Source organism: Ranitomeya imitator, chromosome 7 (genome assembly GCF_032444005.1).
Source record: "Ranitomeya imitator isolate aRanImi1 chromosome 7, aRanImi1.pri, whole genome shotgun sequence".
Taxonomy (NCBI): Eukaryota; Metazoa; Chordata; class Amphibia; order Anura; family Dendrobatidae; genus Ranitomeya; species Ranitomeya imitator.
Genome location: NC_091288.1, coordinates 173,717,256 through 173,733,287, shown reverse-complemented (window position 1 = coordinate 173,733,287; position 16,032 = coordinate 173,717,256). Strand labels below are relative to the sequence as shown.

The following is a 16,032-nucleotide window of genomic DNA, read 5'->3' as shown; positions in this document are numbered from 1 at the left end:
CTTTATCCATGCTAATGTCCTTGAATATTCAGCAGCAAAAATGCAGCAAATAATACCTGCGTTTTTGCAGCGTTTTTTCTTCACCCATTCAAGTCAATGGGTGAACAATGCTAAAAAAGCAGCAAAAAGCGCTGAAAGAAGTGAAATGCTCTATGTCCAAAAATCGCAGCAAAGCACAAAATACTGATCGCACAAAAAACAATATGTGTGCATGAGATTTCTGAAATCTCATAGGCTTTGCTGGTACTGTAAAAAGCAGCTGAAAATTAGCATAAAAAACCGCAACAAAAACACCCAGTGTGAACTTACCCTAAGGCTAGAGACACATTAGCAATTTTAAAATCGGTCCGATTTTGATGCAGGAGAATCGGACGAGTGTAATGCAAGTGTTATGTGTTTTTTATGCAAGTACAATCCAATTTTTCACACCTAGCATCCGATTTACATCCGAATGCAGTGTGATTGCTATCCGACTACAATGCGATTTTAACATGAGCTTTTGCATACAGCAATTCTCTATGTCATTTACACATCGTTTTCAAAGGAAATATTCATCAAAACACACACACACATATATATACAGCTCTGACAAAAATTAACAGACCACTGCAGTTTTATGACAATCAGCTTCTCTACATGTCTGACAGCCATTCCATTCCAGTGTCAGTTGAATTCCAACCAGAGTACACCTCATTCTACTTAAAGGGACTCTGTCACCTGAATTTGGAGGGAACAATTTTCAGCCATAGGGGCGGGGTTTTCGGGTGTTTGATTCACCCTTTCCTTACCCGCTGGCTGCATGATGGCTGCAATATTGGATTGAAGTTCATTCTCTGTCCTCCGTAGTACATGCCTGCACAAGGCAATCTTCTTTAACAAAGAAAAGTATAACAAAATACTGCTGTGGTGTACACAATAATCTTGCAATAGGACAAGCTGGATGTCAAAACAAGTGCTAGTAATATCCCAAAAGTAATAGGAATTAAAAAATAACTTTTAACCATGCCAAAGGAGTTGTAAAGAGAAGTCTTGAGTGAGGAAAAGGGCTCATTTCTGGCTTTACAAGCAGAGGGACACAGTGAGAGTCATGTTGCCTCCATCCTTAAAATTTCTAAGACGGCAGTCCATTACAACAAGGTCAAGCAGTAGACATTGGGGACAACAAAGATACAGACCGGCAGAGGGTGAGAACGACTCTTCACTGACCGGGATGACCGTCATCTTATTCGAATGTTACTCAGCAACCGCAGGTTATTATCCTGTTGCAAGACCCATGACCTGCAACTGAGACCAAGTTTTCTGACACTGGGCAGCACATTTCTCTCTAGGATCCCTTGATAGTCTTGAGATTTCATTGTACCCTGCACAGATTCTAGACATCCTGTGCCAGATGCAGCTAAGCAGCCTCAGAACATAACAGAGCCTCCTCCATGTTTCACAGTAGGGACAGTGTTCTTTTCTTGATATGCTTCATTTTTCCATCTGTGAACATAGAGCTGATGTGCCTTGCCAAAAAGTTCAATTTTTGTCTCATCTGTCCATATGACATTCTCCCAGAAGCTTTGTGGCTTGTCAACATGTAGTTTGGCAAATTCCAATCTGGCTTTTTTGATTTTTCTTCAACATTGGTGTCCTCCTTGGTCATCTCCCATGAAGTCCACTTTGGCTCATACAACGACAGATGGTGCGATCTGACACTGATGTTCTTTGAGTTTGAAGTTCACCTTTAATCTGTTTAGAAGTTTTTCTGGGCTTTTTTGTTACCATTCGTATTATCCATCTCTTTGATTTGTCATCAATTTTCCTCCAACAGCCATGCTCAGGGAGGTTAACTACAGTCCCACGGATCTTAAATTTCTGAATAATATGTGCAACTATAGTCAAAGGAACAACTAGCTGCTTGGAGATGGTTTTATAACTTTTACCTTTAACATGTTCATCTATAATTTTCTTTCTAATCTCCTGAGACAACTCCTTCCTTCGCTTCCTCTGGTCCATGTTGAGTGTGATACACACCATGACACCAAACAGCACAGTGAGTATTTGTAGACCTGTATACAAGCCCACTCACTGATTCCAAGATTGTAGACACTTGTGATGTTAATTATTGGACACACCTTGATTTAACATGTCCCTTTTGTCACATTATTTTCAGGGGTACAATCATGTCTATCCAGGCCTATTTCATGAGTTTTATTTTTTTAGTTTAATCAGATTTTATTAGTTATACATAACAAAACATAACACAAAAAACAAATTTTCATTTGGGCCACGCAGGGCCTCATTGCATACAATAACCAGAGAATTATAACACTGCTCTTGTATATCCAAGTTGATCACAGATGCATTTAAGATAACTTATATACTATACTCTTTTCTCGGTATTATGTTAAAGATATATCAAGTAGAAAAAAAAGACAAACAAACGAGAAACATACCACAACATTGGTGAATATCGCTACCTAAGAAGGATATATAAATTATATTAGATACAAAAGTAGGAAGAGTGAGGAGAAGAAGAAGAAGATCATACAAGGGATAAGACAAAAAAATGGAGGACAGGGTGGAGAGGAGTAAGGGGGTGGTGGAAATTTTTAGCCCATATTTTCCCTATTTGAAAGGATAAATAGTGGGGATCAAACAAATGTCTAGGAGAGGTGACCAAATCAATTATTTCCCAGTATTGAGCAGTCTTTTCTCTTCAGGAAAATAAGGAACAGAATTTGGGTGAGTTCCTAAAGAGAATCCAAGGTTGCCACAACTGAAGAAACTTTATGTTGTCACCCGTGGCTTCTGCTAACAGATCTTCCATATGACAAATATACTAAATTTTGTCCTGCCATTCTGACATAGATGGAGTGACTGATGTCCGCCAGTGTCTGGGTATTATTGTACGTGCTGCTGCCAAGCAGAATCTCAAAAGACTACATTTCTGTGTACCTATAGGGCCTGGGAGCATAGATAAGAGGGCAATCTTGGGGGAAGAAGTGATTCTTTCCCCTGAGATCTTACAATATGTGTTAAATATCTCATCCCAAAAAAGTCTAATTTGGTCACAATCCCATCAAATGTGCAACATCATGGCCCCTCTCTGTTCCACAATGCCAACACACATCCGGCACCGAAGGGAAGATCACATGTAGCTTTGTTGGGACTGATATCGTCTTGTCAAGATCTTGTAATTTCTCTCCTGAACACACCCGGACCCCGACACCTTGAGCGTAAACAAAAATGCTTTCTGTATATCCTCCTCCAAAAAGGTAGTATCTAGTTTGGTTTCCCATGCATGCACAACTACGGGATCCACTGAACAGAGTGAATGGCTTAATAGTCGACATACAACGGAAATCAAATGGGAGGGTGATGACACTGGTAAGGAGTGCCGTCCTCTCTTCTTCCAAAGATTTATAAACAATTTCAACTGTTCGTATTCTAGCCAAGAGAGCTTTTCAGTAGGAAAATTATTTTAAAGTTCTGAGAAGGGAGGAACATCAGGTCCCTTCAAAATATGACTAATGGGAATATTGTCACGACTATTCCAACTGAGGAATTTGTCCTTCGTACAACCCGGCAGAAATTCAGGATTTAAGAAAATGGGGGTACGCTGACTGTGCGGTCTTGTCAAACCGCTTTTGCATCTCAACTGATCCCATATCTGCAGGGCTGCTTTGAGTAAGATCCCCTGGTTTGCTAATGATAATTTACTAGTAGTTACCATCAACGGAAGGCATTGTAGTGGGATAGAAGAATACTCCTGTTCTATTATAACCCACTGTTTGGAATCTTTATGAAACAGCTGGTCAAATAGACGTATTAGTACTGAGGCCTATATTCTCGGTGTAGTACGCTTCCTGTTGTGAATTCTGTGGCTGAATTCACTCCTGTGGTCACAAGTGGTACTGCAGCTTCTGAGCTTCCTCCCTCAGGTGTTCTGGTGAGCTCGTTAACTGCTTCATTACTTAACTCCGCCTGATGCTGCTATCCTTGCTCCTTGTCAATGTTTCAGTGTTGGATCTGAGCTTCTCCTGATTGTTCCTGTGACCTGCTGCTCTGTATAGCTAAGTGCTTTTTGCTTTTTTGTTGCTTTTTTTCTGTCCAGCTTGTCTTTTGTTTTGCTGGAAGCTCTGAGACGCAAAGGGTGTACCGCCGTGCCGTTAGTTCGGCACGGTGGTTTTTTTTTTGCCCCTTTGCGTGGTTTTGCTTTAGGGTTTTTTGTAGACTGCAAAGTTCGCTTTACTGTCCTCGCTCTGTCCTAGAATATCGGGCCCCACTTTGCTGAATCTATTTCATCCCTACGTTTTGTCTTTTCATCTTACTCACAGTCATTATATGTGGGGGGCTGCCTTTTCCTTTGGGGAATTTCTCTGGGGCAAGTCAGGCCTATTTTTCTATCTTCAGGCTAGCTAGTTTCTTAGGCTGTGCCGAGTTGCCTAGGTAGTTGTTAGGCGCAATCCACAGCCGCTTTTAGTTGTGTTTAGGATAGGATCAGGTGTGCAGTCTACAGAGTTTCCACGTCTCAGAGCTCGTTCTTGTATTTTTGGGTATTTGTCAGATCACTGTGTGCGCTCTGATCGCTAAGCACACTGTGTTTCTGGATTGCCTTCATAACACCTGTCATTAGCAAACATAACAGCTTCCATACAAATCTAATCAATGCTGATTTAAGAGTTCTGAAAAAGCTCGCCGGTAGGATAATAGGTACTAATTGAAATATATAGAGGAATCTGGGGAGGATATCCATTTTGAATGTATTTATGCGACCAAACCATGATAATGTTTTTTTATCATAGCTCGCAAAATCTTTTAGGGTTTTCTCTAGGAGTGTATGGTAATTTATAGAATATAACTAAGATTGGAAGGGGTCTGAATACCTAGATATTTAATTGCATCTGATTGCCAGCGGAAGGGAAAGTTAGTTTTTGCACCCTCAATATCTGTTGATGAGAGAAAGATGTTTAATGCTTCAGTCTTAGAGTAGTTAACTTTGAATTTACTTAGCAATCCAAATTGTTCAAATTCTTTCATTAAAGTAATGAGGGGTTGTGATATGTATAATAAAAGATCGTCTGCATATAAAGAAGTTTTATACTGAATGTGGCCCATGGATATACCGTGCACACTGGGGTTGTTCCTAATTGTGATTGTCAAGTGCTTCATCACTATTACATATATTAAAGGGTCCAGAAGACATTCCTGTCTTGTCCCGTTTGTGAATTGCAATTGGATTAGAAAGAGTGCCATTAGCTCTTACACGGGCAGATGGACATGTGTATAAAGCCATTATTTTATTAAGGAAACCCTGTACGAGGCCTATCTGTTTAAGAGCAGCCTTCATAAAACCTCAGTGTACACGGTCGAATGCCTTCTCCACATCCACCGACAGCAAACCCAGCGATTTTGATGAAGACAAGGCATTTTCTACAAGTGATATAGTTTTATTTACATTATCTCGGACTTCTCTTCCCTGTACAAATCCCACTTGATCAGTGTGAAGTATTGAAGGGAGAAGGAGTGTTAACCTGTTGGCCAGCAATTTAAGGAAAAGTTTGATGTGAATATTTAAACAGGGACATTGGCCAGTAGTTGGAGACTAATGACGAATCTTTCCCTGGTTTTGGGATCACTGTTATGTGTGCTTCTAGGGTTTGTGGGACAAAGGGGCTGGAGACAGAGACAGCATTGAATGCTTCAGTGAGGAATGGAGTAATTTGCTCTCTGAATGATTTATAGAACTGTGGCATAAAGCTGTCCGGCCCAGGACATTTTCCTGAGGGTGTGTTTTTAATAGCGGAGTTGATTTCATCTTCCAAAAATTGATTTTCCAAGTGTTCTCATGAATCAATATCGATAGTGGGGAGGGCCGTGTCACCTATATATTTATCAATGCGGTCCTGCAGAACCTGAGGTTCTAAGTCTGAGATATTCCCCTGAATGTTGTAAACTTTAGCATAGTATGATTCCATTATTCCCAGAATTTTCACAGGAATATACGTTTTCCCTCCTCCCTGCTGCTGTAATCTGGGGATATAAGAAGTTTGGTTGCGTGGATGAAGGAAACATGATAAAGTGCGGCTACATTTATCAGCATGATTATATAAGACCCTCTTAAAACAATTTTTATATTTCAGATATTTTTCATCTATTATGGATCTAAGTTCCTCCCTACATTTAGTCAATTCTACCAAAGTGGTTGAGGAGACATTATTTTTACGTCTCATTTACAATGTACATATCTGTTTTAGGCGTTCTGAGATTTTAAGAGCTTTTTCTTTTTTGAGACGGGTGCCATGTTTTATCGGCGTGCCCGACACTTGAGAGCTTCCCACTGTAAGGGTAAAGATGTGGGATCTGAAGAATGTGTTGATAAAAAAAAGCTCAACTGTCTCCTTAAGGTCAGAGGTACAGACAGAATCCCTGAGTAAATTATCATTGAGCCTCCAGGTCTAAGTACAGTTTGGGCTATCTGGAGGATAGGTTGTCATATACAAATATTTAAATTTTTTCATGAAAATATTGTTTTAGCTCCAATTTTTTACAATTTGCAAAATGTAACATGAAAAATTTACCACTCAGTTTGTTACCCATATTCTTCTGAGTGTGGTGATAAATGGTCGGGCTCTGAAAGGACTATTTGAATTTTGATACAAACTGCTCAAAAAAATAAAGAGAACACTAAAAACAACAGAATATAACTCCAAGTAAATCAAACTGTCCACTTAGGAAGCAACAGTTTGACAATCAATTTCCCATGCTGTTGTGCAAATGGAATAGACAACAGATGGAAATTATTGGCAATTATCAAGACACATTCAATAAGAGAGTGGTTCTGCAGGTGGGGACCACAGACCACATCTCAGTAACAATGCTTTCTGGCTGATGTTTTGGTCACTTTTGAATGTTGGTTGTGCTTTTACACTCGTGGTAGCATGAGACGGACTCTACAACCCACACAAGTGGCTCAGTCAGTGCAGCTCATCCAGGATGGCACATCAATGCGAGCTGTGGCAAGATTTGCTGCGTCTGTCAGCATAATGTCCAGAGGCTGGAGGTGCCACCAGGAAACAGGCCAGTACACCTGGAGACGTGGAAGGGGCCGTAGGAGGGCAGCAACCCAACAGCAGGACCGCTACCTCAGCCTTTGCGCAAGGAGGAACAGGAGGAGCACTGCCAGAGCCCTGCAAAATTACAAATTTGCAGGCCACAAATGTGCATGTGTCTGCACAAATGGTTAGAAACCGACTCCATGAGGATGGTCTGAGTGCCCGACGTCCACAGATGGGGATTGTGCTCACAGCCCAACATTGTGCAGGACACTTGGCATTTGCCACAGAACACCAGGATTGGCAAATTCGCCACTGGCGCCCTGTGCTCTTCACAGATGAAAGCAGGTTCACACTGAGCACATGTGACAGACGTGACGGAGTCTGGAAATGCCGTGGGGAACGATCTGCTGCCTGCAACATCCTTCAGCATGACAGGTTTGGCAGTGGGTCAGTAATGGAGTGGGGTGGCATTTCTTTGGAGGGCCGCACAGCCCTCTATGTGCTCGCCAGCGGTAGCCCGACTAAAATTAGGTACTAAGATAAGAACCTCAGACCCCTTGTGAGACAATATGCTGGTGCGGTTGGCCCTGGGTTCCTCCTAATGCAGGACAATGTCAGACCTCATGTGGCTGGAGTGTATCAGCAGTTTCTGCAAGATAAAGGCATTGAAACTATGGACTGGCCCGCCCGTTCCCCAGACCTAAATCCGATTGAACGCATCTGGGACATCATGTCTCGCACCATCCAGCAACATCACGTTGCACCAGACTGTCCAGGAGTTGGCGATGCTTTAGTCCAGGTCTGGGAGGAGATCCCTCAGGAGACCATCCGCTGCCTCATCAGGAGCATGTCCAGGCGTTGTAGGGAGGTCATACAGGCATTTGGAGGCCACACACACTACTGAGCATCATTTCCTTATCTTGAGGCATTTCCACTGAAGTTGGATCAGCCTGTAACTTCATTTTCCACTTTGATTCTGAGCATCATTCCAACTCCACACCTCCGTGGGATATTAGTTGTGATTTACGTTGATCATTTTTAGGTTTCATTGTTCTCAACACATTCCACTATGTAATGAATAAAGCTTTACAACTGGAATATTTAATTCAGTGATATCTAGGATTTGGGATTTTAGTGTTCCCCTTATTTTTTGAGCAGTGTACATATTTGGCATTTGCAGAATTCTTGAAATGCCAAAACAGCAGAAACTCCACAACTGACTCCATTTTGTAAACTGCACCCCTTAAAGATTTAGATGAAAAGGCATAGCCATAAACTGGCAAAAAAATAATAAAATGCATACCATTTCAGCAAATTCCCTTACAGCATTCACCTACAGGTATAGTGAGCATTAACTTTTTGAAATTATTGTGTTTTTTTGTATTCCAATTTATAAATCGGCGATGAAGAAATAAAAAATGAATAAAGAGGAAATGGCAGAAAGTGGCAAGTGTATAAACAAAAAATAAATCCAGTTATTCTAGGAATGTGTGGTAGCGATGAAAACATTACCTAATGGAAGACTACCATAAGCCAGAATAAAATGGGGGTCTTATGGTGACACAGACCCCGCAAGTAATTTTATTTTAGCTTCCTTGTTCATTGGTGGTAATAGTGGTTTCTACATCTACTGATTGTGTATACTTACCAGGTTAAAGGTGACTTTAGTCCGCTGTGGCTTCATGAGCAGGTTCATTCCAGTATAAACAGGTTGATTTGGCGGTTCTTTTCCTGGAAAATGATTGGTTACCTGAAAAAAAAAACACTATAAAACACTGTGGCCTGTGGATCAGCTGCCAGTTAAAACCTAAGCAAAAAAGTGAAGGATGGAAGACCTACTGCAACAGATTGCCTGGAGAGCGAGGAAGGAGGTGGTGCAAATTGGCTTAGAAGCTGCCTTACCAGAGGAACACCTGCAGCGCCAGAAGAAGATGATAAAGGTTTACTCGGTGAAACGGCGATGAGAAGAGCAGGAGCGGTGTCCATTCTGGAGACGAGGAATAATCACGAGCCATACTCACCGCTGCCGCCAGCCAGTCAGAATGAGGTCACCAGCCAAAATCGGTCCCGCCTCCCTGGGAATCCTGAAGACCATTGCGAAAATGCCACCGTCACACTGAAGCGACGGTCACCGGGACAACAGACGGAGCTCCATGGGATATTAAGTTTGATTCACATTGATCATTTTTATGTTTTAAAGGGAACCTGTCACACCCCCCCCCCCCCCAGGCGTTTGTAACTAAAAGAGCCACCTTGTGCAGCACTAATGCTGCATTCTGACAAGGTGGCTCTTTTAACCCCTTCATGACCCAGCCTATTTTGACCTTAAAGACCTTGCCGTTTTTTGCAATTCTGACCAGTGTCCCTTTATGAGGTAATAACTCAGGAACGCTTCAACGGATCCTAGCGGTTCTGAGATTGTTTTTTCGTGACATATTGGGCTTCATGTTAGTGGTAAATTTAGGTCAATAAATTCTGCGTTTATTTGTGATAAAAACGGAAATTTGGCGAAAATTTTGAAAATTTCGCAATTTTCACATTTTGAATTTTTATTCTGTTAAACCAGAGAGATATGTGACACAAAATAGTTAATAAATAACATTTCCCACATGTTTACTTTACATCAGCACAATTTTGGAAACAAAATTTTTTTTGTTAGGAAGTTATAAGGGTTAAAATTTGACCAGCGATTTGTCATTTTTACAACGAAATTTACAAAACCATTTTTTTTAGGGACCACCTCACATTTGAAGTCAGTTTGAGGGGTCTATATTGCTGAAAATACCCAAAAGTGACACCATTCTAAAAACTGCACCCCTCAAGGTACTCAAAACCACATTCAAGAAGTTTATTAACCCTTCAGGTGCTTCACAGCAGCAGAAGCAACATGGAAGGAAAAAATGAACATTTAACTTTTTAGTCACAAAAATTATCTTTTAGCAACAATTTTTTTATTTTCCCAATGGTAAAAGGAGAAACTGAACCACGAAAGTTGTTGTCCAATTTGTCCTGAGTACGCTGATACCTCATATGTGGGGGTAAACCACTGTTTGGGCGCACGGCAGGGCTTGGAAGGGAAGGAGCGCCATTTGACTTTTTGAATCAAAAATTGGCTCCACTCTTTAGCGGACACCATGTCACGTTTGGAAAGCCCCCGTGTGCCTAAAAATTGGAGCTCCCCCACAAGTGACCCCATTTTGGAAACTAGACATCCCAAGGAACTTATCTAGATGCATAGTGAGCACTTTGAACCCCCAGGTGCTTCACAAATTGATCCGTAAAAATGAAAAAGTACTTTTTTTTCACAAAAAAATTCTTTTAGCCTCAATTTTTTCATTTTCACATGGGCAACAGGATAAAATGGATCCTAAAATGTGTTGGGCAATTTCTCCTGAGTACACCAATACCTCACATGTGGTGGTAAACCACTGTTTGGGCACATGGTAAGGCTCGGAAGGGAAGGAGCGCCATTTGACTTTTTGAATGAAAAATTATTTCCATCGTTAGCGACACCATGTCGCGTTTGGATAGCTCCTGTGTGCCTAAACATTGGCGCTCCCCCACAAGTGACCCCATTTTGGAAACTAGACCCCCCAAGGAACTTATTTAGATGCCTAGTGAGCACTTTAAACCCTCAGGTGCTTCACAAATTGATCTGTAAAAATGAAAAAGTACTTTTTTTTCACAAAAAAATTATTTTCGCCTCAATTTTTTCATTTTCACATGGGCAGTAGGATAAAATGGATCATAAAATTTGTTGGGCAATTTCTCCCGAGTACGCCGATACCTCATATGTGGGGGTAAACCACTGTTTGGGCACTCGGCAGGGCTCGGAAGGGAAGGCGCGCCATTTGACTTTTTGAATGGAAAATTAGCTCCAATTGTTAGCGGACACCATGTCGCGTTTGGAGAGCCCCTGTGTGCCTAAACATTGGAGCTCCCCCACAAGTGACCCCATTTTGGAAACTAGACCCCCCAAGGAACTTATCTAGATGCATATTGAGCACTTTAAACCCCCAGGTGCTTCACAGAAGTTTATAACGCAGAGCCATGAAAATAAAAAATAATTTTTCTTTCCTCAAAAATGATTTTTTAGCCTGGAATTTCCTATTTTGCCAAGGATAATAGGAGAAATTGGACCCCAAATATTGTTGTCCAGTTTATCCTGAGTATGCTGATACCCCATATGTGGGGGTAAACCACTGTTTGGGCGCACGGCAGGGCTCGGAAGGGATGGCACGCCATTTGGCTTTTTAAATGGAAAATTAGCTCCAATCATTTGCGAACACCATGTCACGTTTGGAGAGCCCTTGTGTGCCTAAACATTGGAGATCCCCCAGAAATGACACCATTTTGGAAACTAGACCCCCAAAGGAACTAATCTAGATGTGTGGTGAGCACTTTGAACCCCCAAGTGCTTCACAGAAGTTTATAACGCAGAGCCATGAAAATAAAAAAAAAAAATATTTTCTCAAAAATGATCTTTTAGCCTGCAATTTTTTATTTTCCCAAGGGTAACAGGAGAAATTTGACCCCAAAAGTTGTTGTCCAGTTTCTCCTGAGTACGCTGATACCCCATATGTGGGGGTAAATCACTGTTTGGGCACATGCCGGGGCTCGGAAGTGTAGTGACGTTTTGAAATGCAGACTTTGATGGAATGCTCTGTGGGCGTCACGTTGCGTTTGCAGAGCCCCTGATGTGGCTTAACAGTAAAAACCCCCCACAAGTGACCCCATTTTGGAAACTAGACCCCCAAAGGAACTTATCTAGATGTGTGGTGAGCACTTTGAACCCCCAAGTGCTTCATAGAAGTTTATAATGCAGAGCCGTGAAAATAATAAATACGTTTTCTTTCCTCAAAAATAATTATTTAGCCCAGAATTTTTTATTTTCCCAAGGGTTACAGAAGAAATTGGACCCCAAAAGTTGTTGTCCAGTTTCTCCTGAGTACACTGATACCCCATATGTGGGGGTAAACCACTGTTTGGGCACATGCCGAGGCTCGGAAGTGAAGTAGTGACGTTTTGAAATGCAGACTTTGATGGAATGCTCTGTGGGCGTCACGTTGCGTTTGCAGAGCCCCTGATGTGGCTTAACAGTAGAAACCCCCCACAAGTGACCCCATTTTGGAAACTAGACCCCGAAAGGAACTTATCTAGATGTGTGGTGAGCACTTTGAACCCCCAAGCGCTTCATAGAAGTTTATAATGCAGAGCCGTGAAAATAATAAATACGTTTTCTTTCCTCAAAAATAATTATTTAGCCCAGAATTTTTTATTTTCCCAAGGGTTACAGGAGAAATTGGACCCCAAAAGTTGTTGTCCAGTTTCTCCTGAATACGCTGATACCCCATGAGTGGGGGTAAACCACTGTTTGGGCACACGTCGGGGCTCAGAAGGGAAGTAGTGACTTTTGAAATGCAGACTTTGATGGAATGGTCTACGGGTGTCACGTTGCGTTTGCAGAGCCCCTGGTGTGCCTAAACAGTAGAAACCCCCACAAGTGACCCCATTTTAGAAACTAGACCCCCCAAGGAACTTATCTAGATATGTGGTGAGCACTTTGAACCCCCAAGTGCTTCACAGACGTTTACAACGCAGAGCCGTGAAAATAAAAAAATCATTTTTCTTTCCTCAAAAATTATGTTTTAGCAAGCATTTTTTTAGATTCACAAGGGTAACAGGAGAAATTGGACCCCAGTTATTGTTGCGCAGTTTGTCCTGAGTATGCTGGTACCCCATATGTGGGGGTAAACCACTGTTTGGGCACACTTCAGGGCTCGGAAGTGAGGGAGCACCATTTGACTTTTTGAATACGAGATTGGCTGGAATCAATGGTGGCGCCATGTTGCGTTTGGAGACCCCTGATGTGCCTAAACAGTGGTAACCCCTCAATTCTACCTCCAACACTAACCCCAACACACCCCTAACTCTAATCCCAACTGTAGCCATAACCCTAATCACAACCCTAACCGCAACACACCCCTAACCACAACCCTAACCCCAACACACCCCTAACCCTAACCACAACCCTAATTCCAACCCTAACCCTATGTGCCCACGTTGCGGATTCGTGTGAGATATTTCCGCACCATTTTTGAAAAATCCGCGGGTAAAAGGCACTGCGTTTTACCTGCGGATTTTCCGCGGATTTCCAGTGTTTTTTGTGCGGATTTCACCTGCGGATTCCTATTGAGGAACAGGTGTAAAACGCTGCGGAATCCGCACAAAGAATTGACATGCTGCGGAAAATACAACGCAGCGTTTCCGCGCGGTATTTTCCGCCCCATGGGCAAAGCGGATTTGGTTTTTCATATGTTTACATGGTACTGTAAACCTGATGGAACACTGCTGCGAATCCGCAGCCAAATCCGCACCGTGTGCACATAGCCTAATTCTAAAGGTATGTGCACACGCTGCGGAAAACGCTGCGGAAAACGCTGCGGATCCGCAGCAGTTTCCCATGAGTTTACAGTTCAATGTAAACCTATGGGAAACAAAAATCGCTGTACACATGCTGCGGAAAAACTGCACGGAAACGCAGCGGTTTACATTCCGCAGCATGTCACTTCTTTTGTGCGGATTCCGCAGCGGTTTTACAACTGCTCCAATAGAAAATTCGCAGTTGTAAAACCGCAGTGAAATGCGCAGAAAAAAACGCGGTAAATCCGCCATAAATCCGCAGCGGTTTAGCACTGCGGATTTATCAAATCCGCAGCGGAAAAATCCGCAGAGGACCAGAATACGTGTGCACATACCGAAACCCTAACCCTAGCCCTAACCCTACCCCTATTCTAACATTAGTGAAAAAAAAAAATTTCTTTATTCTTTTATTGTCCCTACCTATGGGGGTGACAAAGGGGGGGGGGGTCATTTATTATTTTTTTTATTTTGATCATTGAGATAGATTATATCTCAGTGATCAAAATGCACTTTGGAACGAATCTGCCGGCCGGCAGATTCGGCGGGCGCACTGCACATGCGCCCGCCATTTTGGAAGATGGCGGCGCCCAGGGAGAAGACGGACGGGACCCCGGCTGGATCGGTAAGTATGATGGGGAGGGGGGGGGACCACGGGGGGGGGGGATTGGAGCACGGGGGGGGGGGATCGGAGCACGGGGGGGGAATCGGAGCGCGGGAGGGGTGGAACGGAGCACGGGGGGGCTGGAATGGAGCACGGTGGGGTGGAACGGAGCACCGGGGGGGGGGGGTGGATCGGAGTGCAGGGGGGGTGATTGGAGCACGGGGGGGTGATTGGAGCACGGGGGGAGCGGACAAGAGCACGGGGGGGAGCGGAGCACTGGATGGAGGGGAGCCGGAGCAGTGTACCAGCCAGATCGGGGGGCTGCAGGGGCGATCGGTGGGGTGGGGGCACATTAGTATTTCCAGCCATGGCCGATGATATTTCAGCATCGGCCATGGCTGGATTGTAATATTTCACCCGTTATAATAGGTGAAATATTACAAATCGCTCTGATTGGCAGTTTCACTTTCAACAGCCAATCAGAGCGATCGTAGCCACGAGGGGGTGAAGCCACCCCCCCTGGGCTAAACTACCACTCCCCCTGTCCCTGCAGATCGGGTGAAATGGGAGTTAACCCTTTCACCCGGCCTGCAGGGACGCGATCTTTCCATGACGCCGCATAGGCGTCATGGGTCGGATTGGCACCGACTTTCATGACGCCTACGTGGCGTCATGGGTCGGGAAGGGGTTAATAATAATAATAATAATCTTTATTTTTATATAGCGCTAATATATTCCGCAGCGCTTTACAGTTTGAACACATTATCATCGCTGTCCCCGATGGGGCTCACAATCTAAATTCCCTATCAGTATGTCTTTGGAATTTTAGTTCTGGTCCCTGCCACTGCTGCAATAATCGCTTTTATAATGTGCCCCTCACACCTTGAAATCTCCAGGGGGGCAGGTCTTTCCACCCTAACTCAGATGCACCACAGCCATCACTCAGGGACTCTGGGCGCCGCCTCCTCTTCCTTCTTTAGCGTCCCCGGCGCCTGCGCTGTAAGTTTTTATTTCGGGCATGCGCAGTTGCGCTGCCCTTCGAACTTACAACGCAGGCGCCGGGGACGCTAATGATGGAAGAGGAGGCACGCAGAGGCCCTGAGTGATGGCTGTGGTGCGTCTGTGTTAGGGGGGAAAGACCTGCCCCCCTGGCGATTTCAAGGTATGAGGGGCACATTATAAAAGCGATTATTGCAGCGTTGGCAGGGACCAGAACTAAAAGAGCCACCTTGTCAGAATGCAGCATTAGTGCGGCACAAGGTGGCTCATTTAGTTACAAACGCCTGGGGGGTGACAGGTTCCCTTTAATGTTCTCAACGCAAAACACTATTTAATGAATAAAGATCTGCAACTGGAATATTCCATTCAGTGATATCAAGGTTGTGGTATTTTAGTGTTTTTGAGCAGAGTATTAAAAAAAAAAAATGACTGTCTGAGTCAGGCCTTGGACTGCCTAAGACATGATGCAAGTCAGCCCAGGACTCTGGTTTGGCATCGTCACTAAATAAACTAATTCAATGAACTTGTGAAAATTATGAGTTAAAAATGTAAAAAGTGGTTTGGCATTTAATCATAATGTGGTTAGGCTTACTGAATTATTTACATCCAATAGCACAAGCTCTTAATGAACAAGTTATCACCTATACACATTATAGGTGATAACTTACTGATTGTGGGGGTCTGACTGCTGGGACCCGCATTGACTGGCGGAACAGGGAACTTTTGCCTACTGCCACTCCATTCGAATGGAAATAAAAATTCCCTGTTCTGCCAATTGGTGCAGGTCAAAGCCGTAGTACCCCCACTGATCAATAAGTTATCATATATAATGGGAATAGGTGATATCTTCTCCTGTAAACAACTTTAAGGTAAAAGGACAGTATGACACCACAGCCCAAAAAATACAGAATGACTGCCTCCACAACAACAACAACAGTGTAAATGCTCCCAAGGTACCCCTACATA

General features: G+C 43.3%; 1 long non-coding RNA gene across 1 annotated transcript in view; it reads right to left on the bottom strand.

The window, feature by feature from the left end:
- The window catches only part of LOC138645054 (uncharacterized), an 88,670-nt gene that overhangs the window by 41,169 nt on the left and 31,469 nt on the right, over window positions 1-16,032 (bottom strand). Inside the window, exon 2 of the long non-coding RNA XR_011314704.1 lies at window positions 8,692-8,793. This is a non-coding gene — a long non-coding RNA (uncharacterized lncRNA). The remainder of the gene's footprint in view (window positions 1-8,691; window positions 8,794-16,032) is intronic.